Here is a 24,570-nt window from a genome sequence, read left to right as displayed (position 1 = left end):
TCCAATTTAATATTTCTGTAATTTTTCTATATTGTTAAAATGTTAGACATGTTTAGGTAGGGAAAAATCCAAACTGATGTCACTGCCAAAGCATGGAAATATGGGACTGCCTTATGGAATGTTTACAATGAAACCAAAAAAATGTAATACAATAATTGCCAATATTTCAAAATAATTCCCACCGATCGACTAATATATGTGTAAAAAGCAGAAAACAAGTACAACAAATGTAAGAATAAGCTAACTAGCATACTACGAACATGTAGAAAATAATATTACAGTCAATTATTTGACAAGAGCAAAAACAACATGAGAACAACATGGAGCATACTTAATAGTATCATTAAAAATGGTGCTAAAAAGACCACAGTACTTTCTAGACAGAAATATACAAAATTACAACATGGACGAAGTAGCTGAACGCTTGAATAACTACTTTGTAAATATTGGAATCAATCTTGAACAAAGGATTCCAGATGTAGATGATGGATAAATTAAGATTTGAATGAAAGCTTGGATTATTTGTGGCGGCCCGCCACGAAAGAATTAAGGCCGCCACAAAAAAATGTTGTTTTTTTTTGTCCTGTCCAGCTTCTCAGGAAAATCATATAGTTGATGTAGATGCCCATATCGGCTGTTCAGATTTACTTTACAAAAGAGAAGTCTAGGATACTTCTCTTGTTGCCTTATTTGTATTTGACTTTATTAAATGTATTTATATTATCATTTGGTGCAGGAGGGGATAGAAAGAGAAAAAAAGGAAGACAGAAGGGGAAGTTGTGGGGACAAGTGGGAGATTAGACAGAGAGACAAAAACAACAACAGCAAACACAACAACAACAATAGAGCAACATCAGCAAATACGACATGTACAAATATGATGGTAAAAGTAATAGCAAATAAGCAGTTAGCGAAAATGAAAAATAATACAGAAATGACAATGAGCATTATTACACTACAAATGGAGCAATACAAATACCAATAGAAATAGCGCTATTGATAATGAACAATACCAATACTTTACCTTTATTATCAACAATACAGTTGTTCAAATGCAACAATACATATATACGTAATGATAACTTGAGATACGAAAGAATGCAGAAAAATGGAGGGGAAGAAAGAGAAGCAACCTACATTAACCTTGTAGATTGTTATAGTAATAATAGGTTAAGTTTTGTCAGTGTGCCATGTGTTATACCCAGTTTACACTAGGGCAACAACATTAATATAGGTTTGATGAAATGTGATTATATGCATATGTACTTGTATGTGTACAGAATGTGTATATTTGTTTGTACAGTGAATGTATATGTACAGAATGTGTATAAGTGTTTGTACAGTGAGTGTATATGTACAGTATGTGTATATGTATGTTGTACAGTGAATGTATATGTACAGTATGTGTATGTGTACGTTTGTATAATGAATGTGCGTGTGGATGTACGAACTTTGAGTATGTAAATATGTACTGTATTTGTATATGTATGTGGGAGCGTAGGTACCTATGTATGTGTGTATGTATGTATGTGAGTATATGTGAATTTCTATGTACAATACATTTGACTCCCAGTGTGTGTGGGAGCCAGAGTACGGCCCCAGCCTCCCCGAGAGCCCAATCCACAAACAGTAGGTGTGGTGCCCAGGGAACCAGAGACCACCACCCCCACGCAGCCAAGCCGGCCAGCGACAGGAACCCCAGAGCGCGCCGCCCACAAGGGCCAGCAGCAGGCCACAGACAGACGCACCCGGCAGAGGACAAGGCACGAGAAAAACGGGGGACAGCCAGACCCCAAGCCAGCGAGAGACCACACCCCACACGGGCAGAAAGGCGGGACGCGCCGCCCGGGGGGCCCGGAGACTCCCCGCAACCGGACGGTAAGACCGCCCCCGCCCCACCGGCAACCGGGCCCCCACGATAGGAACATCTCCTAAAGATCCGTCTCTGTGTGGTATATAGTTATTAGTTTTCCCGAGTGGATTTAAATTCGTAAAGACATTTTTCAAGTAACATACAGGTATATATGTATTTTTATTTCTGACAATACTTACTTTTTGGTCAATTTGTGCACAAAAAGAGACTAACATCCAACGAACCAAGATCAGACCCCTGTGGCACTCCACTGGTGTCATTAAGTTATGACACTAAATGACATAACTTGCTGACATTTAGTGTTGTGACAAACGTCAGTCCGTGCCAACCTTGAAAAGAGACGTTTCTGCCGTTTGCCGATGAGGCCGACAGCACAAGGTTCATTGTCACTCTCAGTAAGTCAGTCAGCTTTAATGCAGGGAGGCACGGTACTAGTGATATTAAACATGGCAGCCGAGTGTCTCTGCCGAAATAATTTATTGGGAGTCGGGCGTTACCTTGGATGTGAGAACAGTGGGAGACAGATAAATGCTCACCTACTTTGTCAGGAAGCACAAGTTGGCCACCGAGACATGGACAAAAACATCAATACATGCAAACTCATAAAGTATTATCAAATTGCTAAATAATGTTATTAAGTGTTTGAAAATTAATTAAAAAGATATACTAATCTTGTCAAATGCTAATATATCAATAAATATAATTTAATAAATGCATACATATGCAAGGGACAAGTGGACGCTAAAAGGCCCCCAAAAAAAAACAGAAAAAAAGAAGGTATGTTATTATTTAGATAATAATCCAACCTTGGTGTCTTTAGTGTAAATCGGTTTCCTTGTATTTAGGCAAAAGTGTGTGCCTGAATGAGGCCAAGTATCTTCCATCCTATCTTAATTAAGCTGACACTTTAAACGTGCTGCTGCTTTTTGGGGCATGGTTGCCGCACGTGAGCACATCAACAAGGGACCATTTCCCTCCCGTCTAATTGGGAAGCAAGAATAAAGGGGTTTAGGATGCAGCCAATGGGAAAAAGTGGGCCAAAGCATTTGATGGGCATGGATTATGTCTGCAATGATGTTTGATAGAAAATCCCAATTCCAGAAAAGTGAGACATTAACATGTTTGAACTATGACAAGGGGACGTTAACAATGTAATGCTTATTACGGGTGTAAAAAAAAGTTTAGAATTATTTTCAGGAACTCTATTGGATGCAAGTAATGACTCTGCTAGAAAGGGAAACTTCTGTTAGAGTTAGAACTTGTAAGATTGGCAAAAACTTCATGCAAACCAACAAGTGCACTAATATATATATATATATATATATATATATATATATATATATATATATATATATATATATATATATATATATATATATAAGCTTTTTAATGGCTTTAAGAGAGCCTGGATGTTCCCATGCTGTCATAGCGGCCGCTGCTACAGCAGATGGTGTAACAGGTTTTAAAAAAAAAAATCAAAATCAAAGATGAGTTGTTGCATAATTGTGTGGACAACACATCAGCAAACTGGGTGGATTAAATTGTGCTGTTTGACAAGAGCAGGGGTCGGCCACCCGCGGCTCTTCAGCGCCACCGTAGTGGCTCCCTGGAGCTATTTCAAAAATTTATTAAAATGGAAAAAGATGGGGAAAAACATATTTTTTGTTTTAATATGGTTTCTGTAGGACAAACATGGCACCAACCTTCCTAATTGTTAGAAAGCCCACTGTTTAAATGTTTGTGTTCATGCTTCACTGATGAGAGTACTTGCCGAGCGCTGTTTTGGCCTACTAATTGCGGCCGTCCATGAACGCACCGTAGTTGTGTGGCCTGTGACGCAGCTGTTTGTGTACATCAGGTGTGCCGGTCGATTGGTGAGGGTGTGTCACTCGGTCGCGAGGCATTAAAAAAAGTAGACCTAAAAATTACTGATCATCAACTTTCACTACGACGTCACTTTCGTTACTTGGTTGACATTCACGGCACTCGAAGATCTGGCATGATGACATTGGCTGCTGCAAGTTTAGTATGAATTAAAACCACGAAGTCAGGAATGCGAAAAGCTTTTTTTTTTTCTAGAGAGTTGTACACTCCGACTCAACAGGGGACGCAGTGGTTTAAGAAGAAAAAAATCACAAACTGCCCAGTGTTGGAAACATTTTGTTTGTTTTACACGTATCTCTATATAGAGGCTTTGCAGTCACGTGGTTTTATCACGTGACTTTGTGTTACGCCGCCATCTTGCCGGTCAACCGGTCGTAGGGATGGGCGATACCACACTTTTAGGATTCGATAATATACCGATACTTTTTCTTGCATTTTCACCGATACCGATACCAATAATTTCTTATTGGCAATTTTTTGTCAGTCAAAAATATTATTACTATTGTTATTATTTAAGACAAATCACAAGGCAAATACAGACCATTTATACCACATTTATTATTGTCAATTTATAATAAAAGTAAAATTAAAATAAATAACATAAATATGAAAAATAAATTAAATATTATATATAATAATAGCTATATATTATATATAATAATAATTAAATATTAGGGCTTTCCAATTAACAGTCAAATCCGAATTGCAAGAAGCTGCAGTTATTTTTTAAAGTTTGTGATATAATTAGCAATTAATGAAATATGAAATAGGCTAATGTTTTCGAAATGTAAGAAATCATGTTACAGATTAAAACCAAAATCACATTCAATCATATATTCAAGATTTTCTTGGAAAAAAATAAAACTGTAATGCAAAGATGAAGAATTTCCAAATTGTATCTCTTTCTTATCTTGTTTTAAATACTCAAACAATTTTCAACTAACAGTAAATTCCCCTGTGTGGAAATTATTTGAATTCAGGATAATCATTTAAACAAAAATATTCAGTAAACATTACTAAAAAAACAAAAAACAATGCCTGTTTTAAGTCAACAATTGGACAACACTGGATATGCCTGGCTGCATCGCTGTCGGCTGGCTGTGTGTGTGTTGCACGTTGACGACGCTCATTCGCTGTCTCCTGTCACGTGACTGGGCCAGCTCTATACTCTGCCAAGTACAGGGGTGTCCCAGCACATAGTAAGTTAAGTAAGTCATCAAAAACATCTGAAAGTGAAGCTTGCACCCACCACACGCCGTTTTTTGGTTTATATCGATACTTTTTTCAGAAAAGTGATGCCAAATGAGTAGCGTGTGAGTATCGAAATATCGATACCACAGGATCGATACGCACATCCCTACTAGAGACTCTCTACCTGTGTGAAGTTGGCCTTAGCCCCCCGCAAAACTCTGTTGAAATAGTCTCATTAGTTTGTGCTACGTTTGTGCTGGTTTGTGCATTTGAAATGGTCATTTGTGCTGCTTTAGTTTCCGAGTTATTAAAGATTATTTTATAGGTCAATCAAAGTCACCCAGTCCAAATTAAGCCAAAATAGTTTCATTCGTTTGTGCTGCAAAAATGTTTTGTCTAGTTATTATAGTTTATAAGTTATTAACGTTTTATGTTTTTTATGTTATTAACATGCAATTAAGTTGTTATTACATACAAAACCTCCCCAATCGTGTGTGCTGGTTTGTGCAGTTGAACTGGTTGTTTGTGTTGCTCGTGTTTTTTGAGTTATTAAATATTTTTTTATAGGTCAAACCAAGGTAACCCAGCCCCCCACTTCCTCCAAATGAAACCAGGATATTCCCATTCGTTTGTGCTGCGTTTTTGCAGCAAAAATTATTGATTGGGGGTGCTTTCGTTTTCGAGATATTAACGTCTAAAAGTTCCACAAGTGACATCATCGTGAACATCATCAAACTCGGCCAAAATAATCTCAAATTAAGCCAAAATAGTCTCATTTGTTTGTGCTACGTCTGTGAAGTTGAAATGATCGATTGTGCTGCTACAGTTTATGAAATGTTAACGATTAACTATTTAGGAAGTGACGTCATCGACGAACCAGAATTCTCCATTTTCGGACAAAACAGTCTAATTTGTGGTCTAAATAATAACACAACGGTCTCAATTGTTTGTGGTATATTTGCGCACTCGAAATCATAAATTTTTCTGCTATACTTTATGAATTATTAACATTGACAATTTAGGATGTGACGTCACGAGCGCGCCGGAATTCTAGGTTTTCGACCAAAACAGTCTAATTTGTGGTCCAAACAATAACAAAACAGTCCCATTTGTTTGTGCCATGTTTTTGTTGCTGTGTGCCATTGAAACTATCGATTGTGTTGCTATAATTTATGAGTTATTACGTTTCAAATAAGCATCATGAATTACGCTTCACTGCCTGTGGGGGTCGGTACGCCTGTGGAATTGAAAGTTGTAACGCAGCTTTTGCAAGTTTTACTTTACCAGCTCTGTAAATACGACCCTCAAAATGACACCTTTGGCCAATGTAAGCGTGTTTAAACACTTAAGTTGTATACAAAGCTGAATGTTGTATACAAAGCACTAATGCAGAAATGCAAGGTAATTAGTCTCAACTTAACTCCATCCCATCCATTTTCTACCGCTTGTCCCTTTTGGGGTGGCAGGGGGGTGCTAGAGCCTATCTCAGCTGCATTCGGGCGGAAGGCGGAGTACACCCTGGACAAGTCGCCTCCTCATCACAGGGCCAACACGGATAGACAGACAACATTCACACTCACATTCACACACTGGGGCCAATTTAGTATTGCCAATCAACCTATCCCCAGGTGCATGTGTTTGGAGGTGAGAGGAAGCCGGAGTACCCGGAGGGAACCCACGCAGTCACGGGGAGAACATGCAAACTCCACACAGAAAGATCCCGAGCCCGGGATTGAACTCAGGACTACTCAGAACCTTCGTATTGTGAGGCACATGCACTAACCCCTGTGCCACCAATCGAGAAATAATAATAATCAAAATAAGTACAAAAACAGTACAAATCAGCGCCAGGGGGTTGTAAACTCAATAAAGTAACTTAAATAGAATGCAAAATATATATATATATATATATATATATATATATATATATATATATATATATATATATATATATATATATATATATATATATATATATATATATATAACAAAAATAATTGTATTTTTAGACACTCAGTTTTGGGGATGGAGTATGTCAGGGTGATGTAATAATAGTGAATCCACCTATCCAGCCGCTTATCTCTGCTCAAATATACAATATGGTCTGTGTATCTTTTGGTCATGGTTTTTTTATTTTATAAATGGAGATTACAAATGAACTCAACAGACTTAAATACAAGTTAATTTGCAAAGGAATTAAAATGGGTTATGCATGTAATGTAGCAGTGTTTCCCATAAACTGCCAAGATACCTGTGGCGGTGGGGGCGTGGCCAAGGGCGTGGTCACCATGACATCATCGAATAATTTGCATAATTTACTACAATGATATGATTTTCTCTAAAAAAATGTATACTTACTAATTAATAATAACAGTTTTGCTTTAAACGTCCATCCATCCATCCATTTTACAATATAATTACAACACTTTATGTACATATTTATATACAGATTTGAACAATAAGTTATTCACTGAAATATATTTATCAATTGTGGTTCTTACAAAAAATACATCTTATTAAAATATAAAAGCTAAAATGTCTCTTGAAGCTCTGCCCCTTTAATTAGTGCATACTAAATAATTTAACTTTAGCCTACTACTACAACCATATTATTTTGAGTTTGAGTTTGAGTTTGAGTTTGAGTTTATTTCGAACATGCAAGCATACAACATGATACATCACAATTTCCAGTTTCTTTTCAACATGTTCGAAAAGGAGTAGGAAGAAGCAGAGCTTATTTAATCCTACCCCTTTTCTTTACATAACAGTTGCAAAACTTTTTGTTCACTTCCTGTTCACAATTTTTTCACAATAAACTCCATAAGTAATTACAATAAAAATAAATAAATAAATAATAGTAAGAATTTAATAATAATAATTGGTGAAGTAAGTCATATTTCATATGATGAGATAAGTAAGATTACTTTAAGATTGAATGAATGGATGGATGAAATAAATTGAGAATGTTTGTCATGGTTCTTCTTCATTGTACTTTGTAAACACTTTAAGTTTGAAGAGTTTCTTGAAGTGTATCATATTAGTACATTGTTTGATTGCTTTGCTTAATCCATTCCATAATTGAATTCCACATATTGATATACGGAAGGTCTTAAGTGTTGTACGTGCAAACAAATGTTTTAAATTACGTTTTTCTCTAAGATTATATTTCTCCTCTTTTTTTGAGAAGAATTGTTGTATATTCTTGGGTAGCAGGTTATAGTTTGCTTTGTGCATAATTTTAGCTGTTTGCAAATTCACTATGTCGTGGAATTTCAGTATTTTTGATTCAATAAATAAAGGGTTTGTATGTTCTCTATATCCAACATTATGTATTATTCTAACTGATCTTTTTTGTAACACCGTTAATGAATGAAGTGTACTTTTGTAATTATTTCCCCATATTTCTACACAGTAGCTCAGATATGGTAACACCAGTGAGCAGTAGAGAATATGAAGGGATTTTTGGTCTAGAACATGTTTTGCTTTATTCATTATTGACGTGTTTCTTGCAACTTTATGTTGTATATTTTTTACGTGAGATTTCCAGTTCAATTTATCATCAATCATTATACCTAGTAATTTGGTTTCGTTTACTCTTTCAATTTCTATTCCGTCTATTTGTATTTGTGTTTGACTTTCTCTTCTACTGTTACCAAATAGCATTATTTTAGTTTTACTAAGATTCAACGATAGTCTGTTTTTGTCAAACCATCTTTTTAATTTGTTAATTTCTTCTGTTATTATTTGTATTATCTCCTGTGTGTTCTCTCCTGAACAAAACGCTGTTGTATCATCCGCAAATAATACTAACTTTAAATCTTTTGTAACTTTACAAATGTCATTTATATAGAGATTGAATAATTTAGGTCCTAGTATTGATCCCTGAGGTACACCACAGGATATATTTAGCGTTGTAGACGTGTGTTCGCCTAGCTTCACGTATTGTTTCCTGTTCGTTAGATAACTTCTTATCCAGTTTAAGACTAACCCTCTGATGCCATATCGTTCTAGTTTTTTGATTAAAATATTGTGATTAATTGTGTCAAATGCTTTAGTTAGATCCATAAAAACCGCTGCTGCACATTTTTTACTATCTATTGCATTGGTAATTTCTTCTGTAATTTCAATTAAAGCCATTGAAGTTGAAACATTAGCTCTGTATCCATATTGGTTCTCTTCGAGTATTCTATTTTTATTTATGAAACTTTCTAATCTGTTATTAAACAGTTTTTCAATGATTTTAGAAAATTGTGGAAGTAGAGAAACAGGTCTATAATTTGTAAATTGATGTTTATCTCCAGTCTTATAAATTGGTGCAACTTTAGCTATTTTCATTTTGTTTGGAAATGTACCTGTTTGAAATGATAGGTTACTAATATACATTAATGGTCCTGAGATCTCTTCAATAACCTTTTTTATCGTTTCCATATCAATTCCGTTACAATCAGTTGAAGTCATAGATTTAAATTTTTTCACGATTGTAACTATTTCCTCCTGTGTCACATTACTGAGGAACATGGAGTTGGGATTTCGCTCTATGGTATCATTATAGTCCTCAATTGGAACTGGGTCTGGAATCCTTTCTTCCAATTTTGGTCCAATATTTACAAAATAATTATTGAAGCTTTCAACTACTTCCTTTATGTTGTCATTTTTTTTATTTTCATCTAAGAAGTATTGAGGGTAGTCCCTCTTAGTTCCATTTTTTATAATGCTATTGAGGATGCCCCATGTTGCTCTCATATTATTTTTGTTCCTGTCCAATAATTCACTGTAATATTCTTTTCTACATGATCGTAGTATGTCTGTTAACTTGTTTTTATACTTTTTGTACTTAATTTCTGCCTCTATAGTTCTTTGTGCTATAAATTCTCTATATAGTGTATTCTTCTTCTTACAAGCATTTTTTAATCCTTTTGTCATCCATGGTTGATTATTCTTTCTCTGCTTGTTACTGAGTTGTATTTACCAGCAACATAAAGTGAAACAGAGGCAGAGGTGTCCTGCCACAGTCAGTAACAAATAAACAGAAAACAGTAGTGGTGGTAGATAGACACAAAGCTTCATCAAACATCTGATCCACTGAACAAAGAGCTCCAAAAATTTTGATCCTGCACTTCTCTTTTGTAAAGTAAATCTGAACAGCCGCCATGGGCATCTACATCAACTATATGATTTGCCTGAGAAGCTGGACAGGACAAAAAAATTAAAAAAATTTGTTGCGGCCTTAATTCTTTCGTGGCGGGCCGCCACAAATAAATGAATGTGTGGGAAACACTGTGTAGTATGTAAGTGTTTTCCAACTTGCATTGCATTTGCATTTACTGTAAGGTTTGCAGATACCTATATCACCTTTCTAATGATTTGATCAAGGCCCCATGTTGGGTCGAGCACTTTAATTGGTCGTAAAAAATATTGCAGAAATAAAGTAATTAATGCTAATTGTATGTACCGTATTTTTACGACTATAAGGCGCACTTATAATTCTTTCAATTTCTCAAAACTCGAAAGTGCGCCTTGTAACCCTTTGCGCCTAATGTACGGAATAATTTTGGTTGTGCTTACCGATCTCAAAGCTATTTTATTTGGTACATGGTGTAATGATAAGTGTGACCAGTAGTTGGCAGTCACACATAAGAGATATGTGTAGACTGCAATATGACTCAAGTAAACAACACCAAAATGTTATACGTTCCATTGAAAATATAGAACATTACACAAGGCACTCAAAAATCTATCAAAATGTTTTAATATGACTTTGGTAAGCTATGAAGCCGCACCGCTTTATGGATTGTACTGTGCTTCAACCTACGAGTATTATTATGATGTGTGTACATGGTAAGACATATTATCTGGCGTTTTGTTTCGCAATGTTATGCAAAAGCAACTTTTCTTACCTTCTGGTACCTGCTGATCTGTTTTTGGGATCTGCATCAGTCCTGAAAATTTGCGCGCGTCCGCCTTTGTAGTCCATTCCGACACCGTAGTCGATAAGCTTCTTCTTTTTCTCTATCTTCTTGTTATGGGACATTCATCCTCCGCTGTTGCCATTTCTAAAATAAAGTAGTGTAAAGTTCTTACTTATATCTGTCAGTAAACTCACCATGAAAGCGCTAAAACATACTGGTATAGTGAGTTTTCACCCAAGGAACCTTAGTTATTAGAGTATCACGGGACACATTTCCGGCGGATGAGGAGCTGCTGCTCCGTTATAGATTTAAGTAAACCCCTAATGTCATTAAAACACTTAGCTCTATCTTTTGACACATCTTCCACTCCCGTCCTTGCACGCTACACCGCTACAATAAAGATGTCGAAGAAAAGACGCTGCCGAAGGTGAGCCACGTAAATAAGACAGATCACAAAACGGCGCATCCTGAAGCGACTGTCAGAAAGTGGCTTAAAGATGATCTGTAAAACATAATCTATGCAACATTTTGACCAAAGAACCACCATCACATGTTATGTAGACCACAAGGAAGTGTTTTCAATTTATAAAAAAATTATAATAATATGAGCCTTTTAATGCGCCTTATAATCCGGTGCGCCTTTTGTATGAAAATAGACTTGACTAGACTAGCTCATCGGCAGTGCGATTTATAATCCGGTGCGCCCTATGGTCTGGAAAATGCAGTATTTCTTCTTAAAACGAGATGCCCCTAAGATCAGCAGGAGACAGGGATTTCGTCTTTTCAGTTCTCTGCACATCAAGAGGCCATACTCCAAAATGGCAACATTCCAGTATACGGACAGTGCTTAGTGAGCAGTTGGAATAATGCATCGCTGCGAAGGCCCTGTATACTTTTCTTAAATTAAACAGACACAACATTTTGTCAGCAATAGGCTTTAGTCATCACACAAATGATCCTGCGACTACTGATGACACAGATTCTTCAGCTTCTTCTTCTGACGGACCAAATCATCAAGCCTTTCATCTTGATGTTCCTTTTGAAAATGGGTCCGATACATTTCAGAAAAGGTTGAATACAAAGATGAAGTGAATTAATTAACTCATATTATGTTCTACATATGGTGAATGTTTATAGTCAACTTGGAGAAAGCGAACCACCAGGTTTAAGTAAATAGTGTTTGAGCCCATAATACAATAAGGAGCCTTATTTGGATATCCGCATGTGGACAATGTGGACACGAGAAGAAGTATTAAAACCAGGCTTCGGAATGCAAAAATTATAGCTCTACCAGTCTATGTTTATCTTAACGGTAACCTACAAGTTATGGTATACATCTTGTCTTCCCAGTCACTTACACACGAACATCGCCTTACATGGTCAGGTTGTACTCTCCCAAATTAACACACCCCAGACAGAGAAAGAAGGAATATAAGACAGTGGTTCGGCTCCTCCAAGTTAGGAGTGCCTAATTTTTTTGGACTTGACCTCCTCTAGGTACTGCAGTCCTGTATAATGATGCTCGCTTGTAATAAAGCAACTTTTTGATCAGCAAAGCGTCCCGACGTGTCTTTTGATCCAGCCGCACTGCGGTGTCGCCCTTCTGCCCGGGAGGAAGTGACAAGACCAGAAATACACATCAAAGACAAACAGTACTAAGCAAAAAAGGGAATATAACATTTTGAAGCCTGGAACCTGGACTCATGTTATTAATGAGCACAATTGCAAGGCAGTGAAAGTTTCTGTACATTTGTTTTTAAAAGAGCCAAGGTCTTGAAATGACATTGACATGAAAGGCTACTGCAAGGAGTGTCACGGTCATGTCCATTTAACATGTGACAGATAGCCTGAAATTAACAGCCCAATGGCGTTCAAATGCTGCACACTGGCTGTTCAAAGCGTTTTTGTCTGGAGACTTGCGTGTGCAGGTTTCCATAGAACTGTGCGAGGGCAGGATGTAACCCAATGTCTGGAGGGCATCACAGGCACACACGCTTATGGACTTTGGAGATCCAGAGCCAACTCATCTACGCAATTTTGCCACACTGCACAAAGCAAAACAAGAAAGGAATGACTTGGAATTAGGTGACAGATATCGTATTTATTCCTTGCAGCTGTTAAAATATGGTTCACCTCACAGTGGTAGCATTAGTGACATTGGATGGACACATTTTTCTGTCACTACTGGAGTCAAACAAAAATGCATGTGTACAAGACATTTGTTGGTCGTGTGATGGGTGATGAGCCAAGAAGACGCCAACGAGGAATCGTCGAACAAAAAGCTTTTTTTTTTTCAGCGAGCCACAGACTGGAGATGCAGTTTTCAGGAGAAAAAAATTTGGCCTAAATTACTCTTCTGCTGTCTTCTTGGACAACTGTCCTTAAATACCTTTTACACGAAGACAGTTACTCTTTGTTGTTCTAGCCTTGGGGTTGGTCAGTCAACCTATTTCCAGTGATCGGTTTGAGTCTAGTGACCTCCGACCCCTATCCTCTACTCCTACTTGTGAGGGCTTCCTACCAGATGTTTCCATTGTCTTTACACTTCCTCCTAAAATCCAAACCTGCATTCCTGTAAGATTCCAATTTCCTGGAAGCAACCCCCACCACTCTTTAGAGAGCTTGTGATGGTCATGTGCACTTTTGAAGCTATCTAAGGGCATTTTTCCTTAGTAGAATTATCCTCTAAAGGATTCTGTGACCGAATACAAACACATGCTAGTTCACGATCATATAAGAAAATGGTACACGGTATAATTCACCTCACTTTCATAAAGAAAACTCACCAGACAGTATGTTTTGATGCAAGTGGTTCAGTTGTAGGAAAACTGACAAATGGCTCATATTGTCCTGTATCAGGGTGTTCTGACACAGCACATCAGTCTCCCAGTGGGGTATCGCACATTGGCTGACCGAATGGATTCGTGGAGGTGTACCTGTCCCAAAAGACGTGGTGAGTGATTTTTCTCTGGCCATTCTAGGAGCTCTTGTGAAGTTTTTTTCTCCTTATCCTGACCTGAAAAGTGAAAGCTTTAACATTTCACTTGGTAAACAACTACCACCTTGTTTTGTCAGGGTTGATGTTGCACACGACATCAAGATGATCTGCAACTGGGACTGCCTGAAGAAAAAACCCCACATAGGATTAAAGCTGTTTTTTTATAAGGTCTTTGGCACAGCTTCTTAAATCACAGCATGCAAAATAATTATTATGCGCTATCGCTATTGAAGCCAGAGTCCCTTTCTCATCAGAAAGATGCAAGAAATACCTGAGAGCACAAATTGCACAAGAATGTGTCACCATTCCAGATGACAAGGGTGAAGAACAGGAACAAGTCGATGCATGTGCTCAGATCCAAACTTTAGTTCCGACAGTGGGTAACTGAAATATGTGAGGAGCGCAGGTCACATGCCATGGCTGATGCGGTTCACGATAACATCCACTTTCTTGCAAGTTACTTACAACTCTGGACAGGAATAATGGCGCCACTATTCCACAGGACCAGCGTTACTGCAAGTTCAGCCGTAGTTGAAGTTAAAAAATATATAACAGGGTGTTTTCAAACATGAAAACTTACGTATAGAGGGGACCGTTTTATTGCTTGCCATCTTTCCTTCAATGAAGACCACATACAGATTTGTTCTGCTAAAAAAAAAAAATGACGATGCTGCTGAGGTAAATTATACAATGTACCATTTTCTTATATGATCGTGAACTAACATGTGTTTGTATTTGGTCACAGAATCCTTTAGAGGATTATTCTACTAAGGAAATATGCCCTTAGATAGCTTCAAAAGTGCACATGTCCATCACAAACTCTCCAGAGAGTGATGGCTCTTACCCCCAGGAAATTTGAATCCTACAAGAATGCAGGTTTGGATTTTAGGAGTGATAATAAAAACATTCAATCAATCAATGTTTACTTACATAGCCCTAAATCAAGAGTCTCTCAAAGGGCTGCACAAGCCACAATGACATCCTCGGCTCAGATTTCACATCAGGGCAGGAAAAAACTCAACCCAATGGGACAACAATGAGAAACCTTGGAGGGGACCGCAGATGTGGGGACCTTAACATACTCCGAGGTCACATTGTTATGGGAGACGCACTGCATCCTGTCAGTAAGATAGGAGTTAAACCGAGACAAGGCTAAGTCTGACATACCAATACATGTTTTGATACGCTCTAATACTCAGTGGCCTAGTGGTTAGAGTGTGAGCCCTGAGAGCGGTAGGTTGTGAGTTCAAACCCCGGCCGAGTCATACCAAATACTATAAAAATGGGACCCATTACCTCCCTGCTAGCCACTTAGCATCAATGGTTTGAATTGGGGGTTAAATCACCAAAAATGATTCCTGGGTGCGGCCACCGCTGCCGCTCACTGCTCCCCTCACCTCCCAGGGGGTGATCAAGGGTGAGGGGTCAAATGCAGAGAATAATTTCAGCAACACCTAGTGTGTGTGTGACAATCACAGGTACTTTAACTTTAATAAAATATGTTGATCAACGGTATTGAAAGCAGCGCTAAGATCAAGAAGCAGCATTATAGATGACGCATCAGAATCCATCGTTAGCAATAGATCATTAGTCATTTTTGCGAGGGCTGTCTCCGTAGAATGATTTGCCCTGAAACCGGATTGAAAGGGTTCACAGAGATTGTTAGACGCTAAGTGTTCATTTAGCTGCTGTGCAACAATTTTTTCGAGGATTTTCGAAATAAACGAAAGGTGGGCCGGTAGTTTACCATGAGGTCATGATCAAGGTTAGGTCTTTTGAGCAGAGGATGAATAACCCCTTTTTTTAATGCTAGGGGAACAGTGCCAGAGGAAAGTGATACGTTTATAATATTTAGCACTGATGGTCCTAATGTAGTGGATTGTCCGAAGCTTAAACGGGCAACAAAAGTAGTTTAGTACAACAAATTTATTTACCCATTATCAGAAGTGCAGGTTGAATTAAGTTGGCCGTGCAGACAGACCACATGTTACTCCGGAGTAAACAAGACACACACAAGCCAAAATCACTGTAGAGTTCCGGTCTTCTGCCATTTTTTATATGTCTCTTGTGCGTCATTGTTTGTTATCTAAATGCGTCAATGTCTTGTTGTTTTCCCTATCTGTTCCATAACAACTCGAATCCTTTAGATAGTCAACACATTCTGTAGACAGGTTGGCACGACTTAATATTCACTTTTGTCCCACAACTGGTCCATTCAATGGCACAAAATACAAGAGAATTGAAAATGAGCGGACATTCTTAAAAGACAAGAAATATAGGTCAAGAGGTCAGAAATTCTATGACACTAATATTACAAACAGTTCCTTGATAAGTTTCCAAGGAAGTGGGTAAAGTAAACATGTTGTTTGTTTTGTCCCATTTACACGCCGTAGTAGTTCCTCTAATGTTATTTCATCAAAAAGAGAGAGACTATTTTGGAGGGCAATATCCGTCGTATACACATTCGTATCTGTGTTAATAAAGCCCAGTTGTAGCTGGACGCGTTGTCTTTAATCTCCTTTCTATAATGAGTTAAATTTTCTTATAAAGAAATTCATAAAGTCATCTGCCGAGTGGGTGGAGCTACTAGGAGGAGTCCCTTGTTGGGTTAGCGATGCTACTGTACTGAACAAATATTTAGGATTGTTTTTGTTGAGGCGGATGAGATTTGAGCAGTGACGTGCAGTCACTAAAGGCAGGTGACCTCAGGTCACATGCCATCGTGGAAAGAAAAAAAATGTAAAAAGAAAAAAAAAAAATTTAATTGTTATATGTATCCAGTGATTATACTATAAAGTTATTTTCCATTTAACTTCACCAGTTTTAGATTATTTTTATTCAAAATCGCTGAATTTTCACATTTGCCGTTTAAATACTGAGAAGAGACGGTGCGGTGATCAGCAGCCAGTTGAGGCACGTCACTCAGTTGTGCCTCAACATGGATTGCGGACTCGGCTAACTGCTGGCCTGCTGTGCAGTGAGACCGTATTGCTATATGAACTATATTATACATTTCCATAGTTTAGTTAGCTGAGGTATATAATGTAAGGTGTATTTTGTCAACAACTGTATGTGTGTAAAGTATTTCTTGTGCTGAGCAATCATAAAACTGCTGCGAAGACGCACTGTGTGAGGCTCGCAGTAATCCCGCCTCCTGGTGGTAGAGAATGCACTCCCGCCGTAGAATGCACCCCCTGACGGGAGTGTTATATCAACTAAAGCCCACACTTAAACTTTCCACGTGCAAGATTGAATCTATTTTAAAAAGTTTTTTAATAAGAAGCCAAAAAGTGCAAAAACAATAATGTTCGTGTTGGAGGAGTTGTGAATGACAGGGCCACAACATTAGGTACACCTGCAGACTGCAGCACGGATTCATATTTCATTCATTCACAACTCCTCCAACACGAACATTATTGTTTTTGCACTTTTTGGCTTCTTATTGAGCTGCTGCATTTTTTGGTTGGGTTGTTTATTTCTTTTGAGTAACTTGTACATTTCTAAAAGGGGAGTGATCTGTTTGTCTGTTGCCATCTCCTGGTTAATGTTGGCTATAGCGTACTGGGGTTACTTTTTGGTTGGCCAACGATTTACGTGGTGTTGCGCACCTGACGTCAAGTGTGTTGAGTCTGTTCCGAAGTCTACGGTAAAGAGACGTACTTCATCACCTCGCCTGGTTATTGCCTCCAACCCAATATATTACATAAAGGTTAGACCATAATAACGTTTTTTTTATTAAATGTGCTTTTTTGTGTGCTACAGTTTGCAGAGGTGGGACCAAGTCATTGCTTTGCAAGTCACAAGTAAGTCTCAAGTCTTTGCCCTCAAGTCTCGAGTCAAGTCCCGAGTCAAGACAGGCAAGTCCCGAGTCAAGTCCAAAGTCAAGACTAGAAAGTCTCAAGTCAAGTCCCAAGTCCTGCATTTTGAGTTTCGAGTCCTTTCAAGTCCTTTTAACCACAGACTAATATTTTTACACAGATTGTGTATGCTTTTAAAACGCTGTATTTATTTATTAAAACAAGTGCATTTGAAATTGCAGGGAAAAAAATAGTGCTGACATTGTAATTCATAATAGCACTATTAACCAGTCGTTTTAATAGTTTAAACAATTTTAAACATTTAACTCATTCCTTTACAGAATAAACACATTTGCAAAAACAAACATTAACATACTATTGGTTGTATTTTATGAAAATAATATAACCACAGAGTTGAGAAGGAGCAAAGATCTTCAATATTTGTATGTGAAAATCACAAAGAAATCTTCCGGGGGAGATGACCCCCCTACAGGGGTTTGGTTTACAAACTTTCAGCCCCACCTAAAACAAAATTCACCAGCCGCCACTGATTATGATGCATTCTCATTTTAGGCAAAATATAAGACAATACTTTCTTAACAGTATAATTGTAACCAGGAATAAGTCTTCAAGTAACAATATTCAAATACTAACAGTATAACAGATTGGTGGTTTTAGCTGATATAAAGACTTTCCGGTGTTTATATATGTTTATGTTTAAGTATTTGGCAGATGCTTTTATCCAAAGCGACATACATAAAAAATACATATAAAACAATCACTGTAAACATTATCATTTAAGGGAAGAATGTAATAGAAAATATCAATACAAAGTGTCAAGACAGAATAAACTCTCTGCTGCTGCAGTCTATAGGTCCCTAAGATATATAGATATCTAATGTATTCATACATTGTTTATGTAGGATATACGCATGTATATATAACCTAATCATATTGTTTCTTCAACTTAAAAATAGCTGACCGTTTTTTTCCCCCTTCTCTGGGATTATATTCCCAGTTTTGATCTCGGACGTCTGGTCATTTATAGCGTATAAGAATATTATATTACTGTTAAGCAAACTATAAATAATAAAAACGCCAAAGCATGTGTCCGTTATCATAGCTACACGTTTGACAAAAAAAACCGCGTGAAAATCAGTGGTATTCAGTGAGGTAAAATGAATTAAATTCGCTGACAGTTCATTGCTCCTGCCAAATGAATTGCACTGAGTGGAGCGGATCACCACTCCAAGATGGCGGTGCCGCGTCTCGTCTGTGCCAATAGGTAGTAGCGCGCGATGCTGCGTACCCTTATAAGATGTCTATGGTTATAACGTTAGCAGTGAGTTTACAGCCTCACTGATTTAACTACACAGCAAATAAAAGTCATGTTACTTAGCCAATAAACGTTATCTTACATTCAAAACTTACCCTTCTTTGTGCAACTTCAAATGTCGAACGAAGTTGGAAGTTGTTGCGTCTCCGTCTGTAATATTCGAACTGCGTGATTTGCATACGGCAATTAGTTTTTTGTTGACCAAGTCGTAGTTTTTATACCCGAACGAAACCAACTTTGGCATAATTGTTTCTCACTTCCGCGTTGTTTGACAACTCATGTTCGGTGGTTGTCCTGCAATTTGATTGGATGAGAGTTGTGTGATGAAAACAACGTAGATCTAATTTGATTGGCTATTGTACTGACAGCACACCAGCTGACAAGCAGCACACACGCTTATAGACACAGACGTAGACAATGAAAGATACGGAGCGCTCCCAAATAACTTTTTAAGCTTTGGGGTTTGGGGAAAGTAGCAAGTCATGTCAAGTCAAAAGCCTCAAGTCCAAGTGAAATCACAAGTCATTGATGTTAAAGTCTAAGTCGAGTTGCAAGTCTCTTTACATTTTGTCAAGTCGAGTCTAAAGTCATCAAATTCATGACTCGAGTCTGACTCGAGTCCAAGTCATGTGACTCGAGTCCACACCTCTGACAGTTTGTATGTGTAAAGTTAAAGTTAAGTTAAAGTACCAATGAATGTCACACACACACTAGGTGTGGTGAAATGTGTCCTCTGCATTTGACCCATCCCCTGGGAGGTGAGGGGAGCAGTGGGCAGCAGCGGCGACGCGCCCGGGAATCATTTTTGGTGATTTAACCCCCAATTCCAACCCTTGATGCTGAGTGCCAAGCAGGGAAGAATGCTGGTATGAGCTTTTAAACATAACCCATTAACTGCTGCCAATCAAATGGTGAATAAGATACTCTTTAGGGTTCATATGTTTGTAAATCTGACTGCGATGAAGTCAGTGCCTCACCAGCCATGAACCTCACCGCACGTCACTGGATTTGAGTAGTATTTAGCTTTAGCTAAGGTAAGCATGCGTTTATAAATTATTATAATATCACTCTATGCTTGATGGAAAAACTCAAGTTTAGTCACGCGCCATTTGCGTTCCAGCTTTCTACATGATAATTTAAGAACTCTAGTTTATTCTGTAAACCATGGGGTATGCCTTTTAGGTGCCCTTTTTAGCTTTAGCTGTGCTATACTATCAATGGTTTCGCGCAGGGCGTCGTTAAAGTTGTTAGTGAGGTTATCAATAGAGCCCACATAATTTGGGAATGGTGCCATTACCAAAGGCAGTAAGTAGGCCAGCAAGACTCATCGCTGTGGCAGCATTAATGTTGCGGCTGCTAAAGCAGTTATTATAGCTATTGTTAGCTTGTTGATAATGAGTCAGAACTTCGAATTTTATAAGGTTTAAGATTGTTTGCTTGGTGCTGCGATACACTGAACGCATCATCATTTGCCACCTCAGTAGAATGCATGTCCACCTCTGGCACAGTCACTGCAGAAAAAACATTATGTGAGTTGTGTATTATTCTAGGAGAAATGCTATGTGTGCAGGGATTTTCCAGCCTGGCGCTGGCTAGTTCTAGCTTAACTGACTCTTCACCCGGACTAACAGACACTGTAATTGCCTGTGACCGGGCTTGCTCTAGTGTAGTTAGTCAAGTGTGACTCAAACAATAATCTATGTTCCTAGGCAGGATGATGGCGCCTTCCTGGTTAGGGTGAAGGCCGTCCCTCATCAGCAGGCCCAGTTTGCCCCAGAAAGAGGGCCAATTATCAATAAACGTTAGTCCCTGATGTCTACAAAAACTAGCCAGCCACTTGTTAAGCGAGACTAATCTGCTATACCTCTCATCATTGCCTCTCACAGGCAGGGGGCCAGAGACAATTACTCAATGCCTGGACATCTTTCTAGCAAGATTACAAGTCCTAGCTATGTTTCTCTTTGTAATCTCTGACTGTCTCATCCTAGTGTCATTGGAGCCAAAGTGTACAACTATGTTTGCATAACTAGTGGTGCGATTAGCCGGTCGTACGTGTTTACTAGGCCTGTTGCGAGTTAGCTCCCTAAGATTAGCTTCAATGTCAGCCACTTAATTGTGGCTGGTTTGCTAAGCTTTATGTTTTGGGTGATGGAGTCCCCGATGACTAAAGTGTGGTGCCCGATAGACTGGGGTGTAGGACTAGCGAAAGGGCTAAATCTATTATGCGTCTAAACCGGTTCACCGTTGCTTATAGGCCGCTTAGGGCTGCTATAAACTGGCCGAGTTAGCTCGATACAGCTAACGCTAGCAGATGTGTCCACAACGTCTAAAGTTACGAAATTACTCTGCTCTAACTGGCGGACACGGCCCTCTAGCAGAGCCAACCTATCCATGAGAACGGTGCACAAAGAGCAGGGAGCCATACTCACGGTATTTGTTTTACTGAGTCAAGTTCTTGCTGTCTACGGGGAAGTCCGGTTGGCCACAGTTTCCAAAAACATTTTGAAATGTGGACTCGTCAGACCACTGAACACTTTTCCACTTTGCATCAGTCCGGGTGCGCTGCCAATTGGATGGCAGTGAAAGCGGAGGCTCCAAACGGACCAATTCGGGGCAGCAGAGGCTGACTTTTGGGACATGGAACGTCTCTACGCTGGTGGGAAAGGAGCCTGAGCTGGTGCAGGAGGTGGAGCGCTACCGTTTGGATCTGGTGGGTCTCTGAAACCACACTCCTGGACAAGGGATGGATCTTGTTCACTTCCGGAGTTGCTCAGGGTGTGAGGGCCCAGGCGGGTGTGGGGATACTCACAAGTCCCCGGCTGAGTGCCTGTACGTTGGAGTTCACCCCAGTGGACAAGAGGGTCGCCTCCCTTCGCCTTAGGGTTGGAGGGGGGAAAACCCTGACTGTTGTTTGTGCGTATGCACCAAACAAGAGTTCAGAGTATTCGGCCTTCTTGGATACCTTGCATGGGGTCCTGTATGGGGCGGCGACAGGGGATTCCATAGTCTTGCTGGGGGACTTCAACGCGCATGTGGGCAATGACAGTGATACTTGGACTGGCGTGATTGGGAGGGACGGTCTCCCTGATCTGAATCTGAGTGGTGGATTGTTATTTGACTTCTGTGCTAGTCATGGACTTGTGATAACAAACACCATGTTCAAGCATAAGGATGCTCATAGGTGAACCTGGTACCAGAGCACCCTAGGCCAAAGATCAATGATCGATTTTGTAATCGCATCAGCTGATCTGAGGTAATATGTTTTGGACACTCGGGTGAAGAGAGGGGCTGAACTGTCAACTGATCAACATCTGGTGGTGAGTTGGGTCAGATGACGGGGGAACCTCTGGACAGACCTGGCAAACCCAAACGTGTAGTGAGGGTAAACTGGGAACGTTTGGAGGAGTTCTCTGTCCGGAGGGACTTCAACTCCCACCTCCGACGGGACTGCTCTGCCATCCCTGTGGAGGTTAGGGACATTGAACAGGAATGGGCAATGTTCAAAGCCTCTATTGCTAAAGCTGCAGCTGCGAGCTGTGGCCAGAAGGTCTTAGGGGCGGTAACCCTCGAACACCCTGGTGGACAGCGGTGGTCGGGGAAGCCGTCCGACTGAAGATGGAGTCCAGTATGTTATCCCAGGGGACTCCGGAGGTAGTTGCAAGGTACCAACAGGCCCGAAGGGCAGCGGCCGTGACTGTGGACGAGGCTAAGCAGAGGGTGTGGGAGCAGTTCGGGGAATCCATAGGGAAGGACTATCGGGCGGCACCAAAGCTGTTCTGGAAGACCATACCGCACCTCAGGAGGGGGAAGCAGGGAACCATCCAAGCTGTGTACAGCAAGGATGGGACTCTGCTGACTTCAAGTGAGGAAGTCGTAAGGCGTTGGAAAGAGCACTTTGAGGAACTCCTGAATCCAACTACATCAGACACACCCTCCCTGACAGGATGACATGGATGATGGGGGATGGACGTCGATCTCTCGGAGTGAAGTCACTGAGGTAGTTAGACAACTCCACAGTGGCAAAGCTCCGGGGGTTGACGAGATTCGCCCAGAAATGCTGAAGGCTCTGGGTATTGAGGGGCTGTCTTGGTTGATACGCCTTTTCAACATTGCATGGAAGTCTGGTACAGTGCCGAGGGAGTGGCAGACTGGGGTGGTGGTTCCCCTATTAAAAAAGGGGGACCAGAGGATGTGTGTTAATTACAGGGGTATCACACTACTCAGCCTCCCTGGGAAAGTTTATGCCAAGGTACTGGTAAGGAGGGTCCGGCCGATAGTCGAACCTCAGATTCAAGAGGAGCAATGTGGATTCCGTCCTAGTCGGGGAACAACTGACCAGCTCTTTACTCTTGCGGGACTCCTGGACAAGGCCTGGGAGTAATCCAGTCTACATGTGCTTTGTGGATATGGAGAAGGCATTGATTGATTGATTGAGACTTTTATTAGTAGGTTGCACAGTGAAGTACATATTCCGTACAATTGACCACTAAATGGTAACACCCGAATAAGTTTTTCAACTTGTTTAAGTCAGGGTCCACTTAAATTGATTCATGATACAGATATATACTATCATATATACTATCATCATAATACAGTCATCACACAAGATAATCACATTGAATTATTTACATTATTTAGAATCAGGGGTGTGGAGGGGGGGGGGGTAGGATATGGACATCGAGTAGTGGACATAGAGAGAGAGAGAGAGAGAGAGAGAGAGAGAGAGAGAGAGAGAGAGAGAGAGAGAGAGAGAGAGAGAGAGAGAGAGAGAGAGAGAGAGAGAGAGAGAGAGAGAGAGAGAGATCAGAAGGCATAAGAAAAAGTATCTGCATTTGATTGTTTACATTTGATTATTAGCAATCCGGGGAGGGTGTTAGTTTAGGGTTGTAGCTGCCTGGAGGTGAACTTTTATTGCGGTTTTGAAGGAGGATAGAGATGCCCTTTCTTTTATACCTGTTGGGAGCGCATTCCACATTGATGTGGCATAGAAAGAGAATGAGTTAAGACCTTTGTTAGTTCGGAATCTGGGTTTAACGTGGTTAGTGGAGCTCCCCCTGGTGTTGTGGTTATGGCGGTCATTTACGTCAAGGAAGTAGTTTGACATGTACTTCGGTATCAGGGAGGTGTAGCGGATTTTATAGACTAGGCTCAGTGCAAGTTGTTTAACTCTGTCCTCCACCTTGAGCCAGCCCACTTTAGAGAAGTGGGTAGGAGTGAGGTGGGATCTGGGGTGGAGGTCTAGAAGTAACCTGACTAGCTTGTTCTGAGATGTTTGGAGTTTAGATTTGAGGGTTTTGGAGGTGCTGGGGTACCAGGAGGTGCATGCGTAATCGAAAAAGGGTTGAACGAGAGTTCCCGCCAGAATCCTCAAGGTGCTTTTGTTGACCAGAGAGGAGATTCTGTAGAGTAATCTCGTTCGTTGGTTAACCTTTTTGATTACCTTGGTTGCCATTTTATCACAGGAAAGGTTAGCCTCTAGAATGGAACCTAGGTAGGTGATCTCATCTTTCCTGGTGATAACAATGTCACCCACTTTTATGGTGAAGTCATTGACTTTCTTAAGGTTGATGTGGGACCCAAAC

At 39.8% G+C, this 24,570-nt stretch overlaps 1 long non-coding RNA gene across 2 annotated transcripts in view; it reads right to left on the bottom strand.

The window, feature by feature from the left end:
• The window catches only part of LOC133650852 (uncharacterized), a 67,686-nt gene extending 48,437 nt beyond the window's left edge, over positions 1-19,249 (bottom strand). For both annotated transcript variants that reach the window (XR_009826323.1, XR_009826324.1), the window contains exons 1-2: positions 19,084-19,249; positions 10,846-11,001 (exon numbers count right to left, since the gene is read on the bottom strand). This is a non-coding gene — a long non-coding RNA (uncharacterized LOC133650852). The remainder of the gene's footprint in view (positions 1-10,845; positions 11,002-19,083) is intronic.
• Positions 19,250-24,570: the final 5,321 nt, after the last annotated feature.

This window comes from Entelurus aequoreus, linkage group LG05, assembly GCF_033978785.1.
Source record: "Entelurus aequoreus isolate RoL-2023_Sb linkage group LG05, RoL_Eaeq_v1.1, whole genome shotgun sequence".
Classification (NCBI taxonomy): domain Eukaryota; kingdom Metazoa; phylum Chordata; class Actinopteri; order Syngnathiformes; family Syngnathidae; genus Entelurus; species Entelurus aequoreus.
This window is presented reverse-complemented; position numbering and strand designations above follow the sequence as displayed.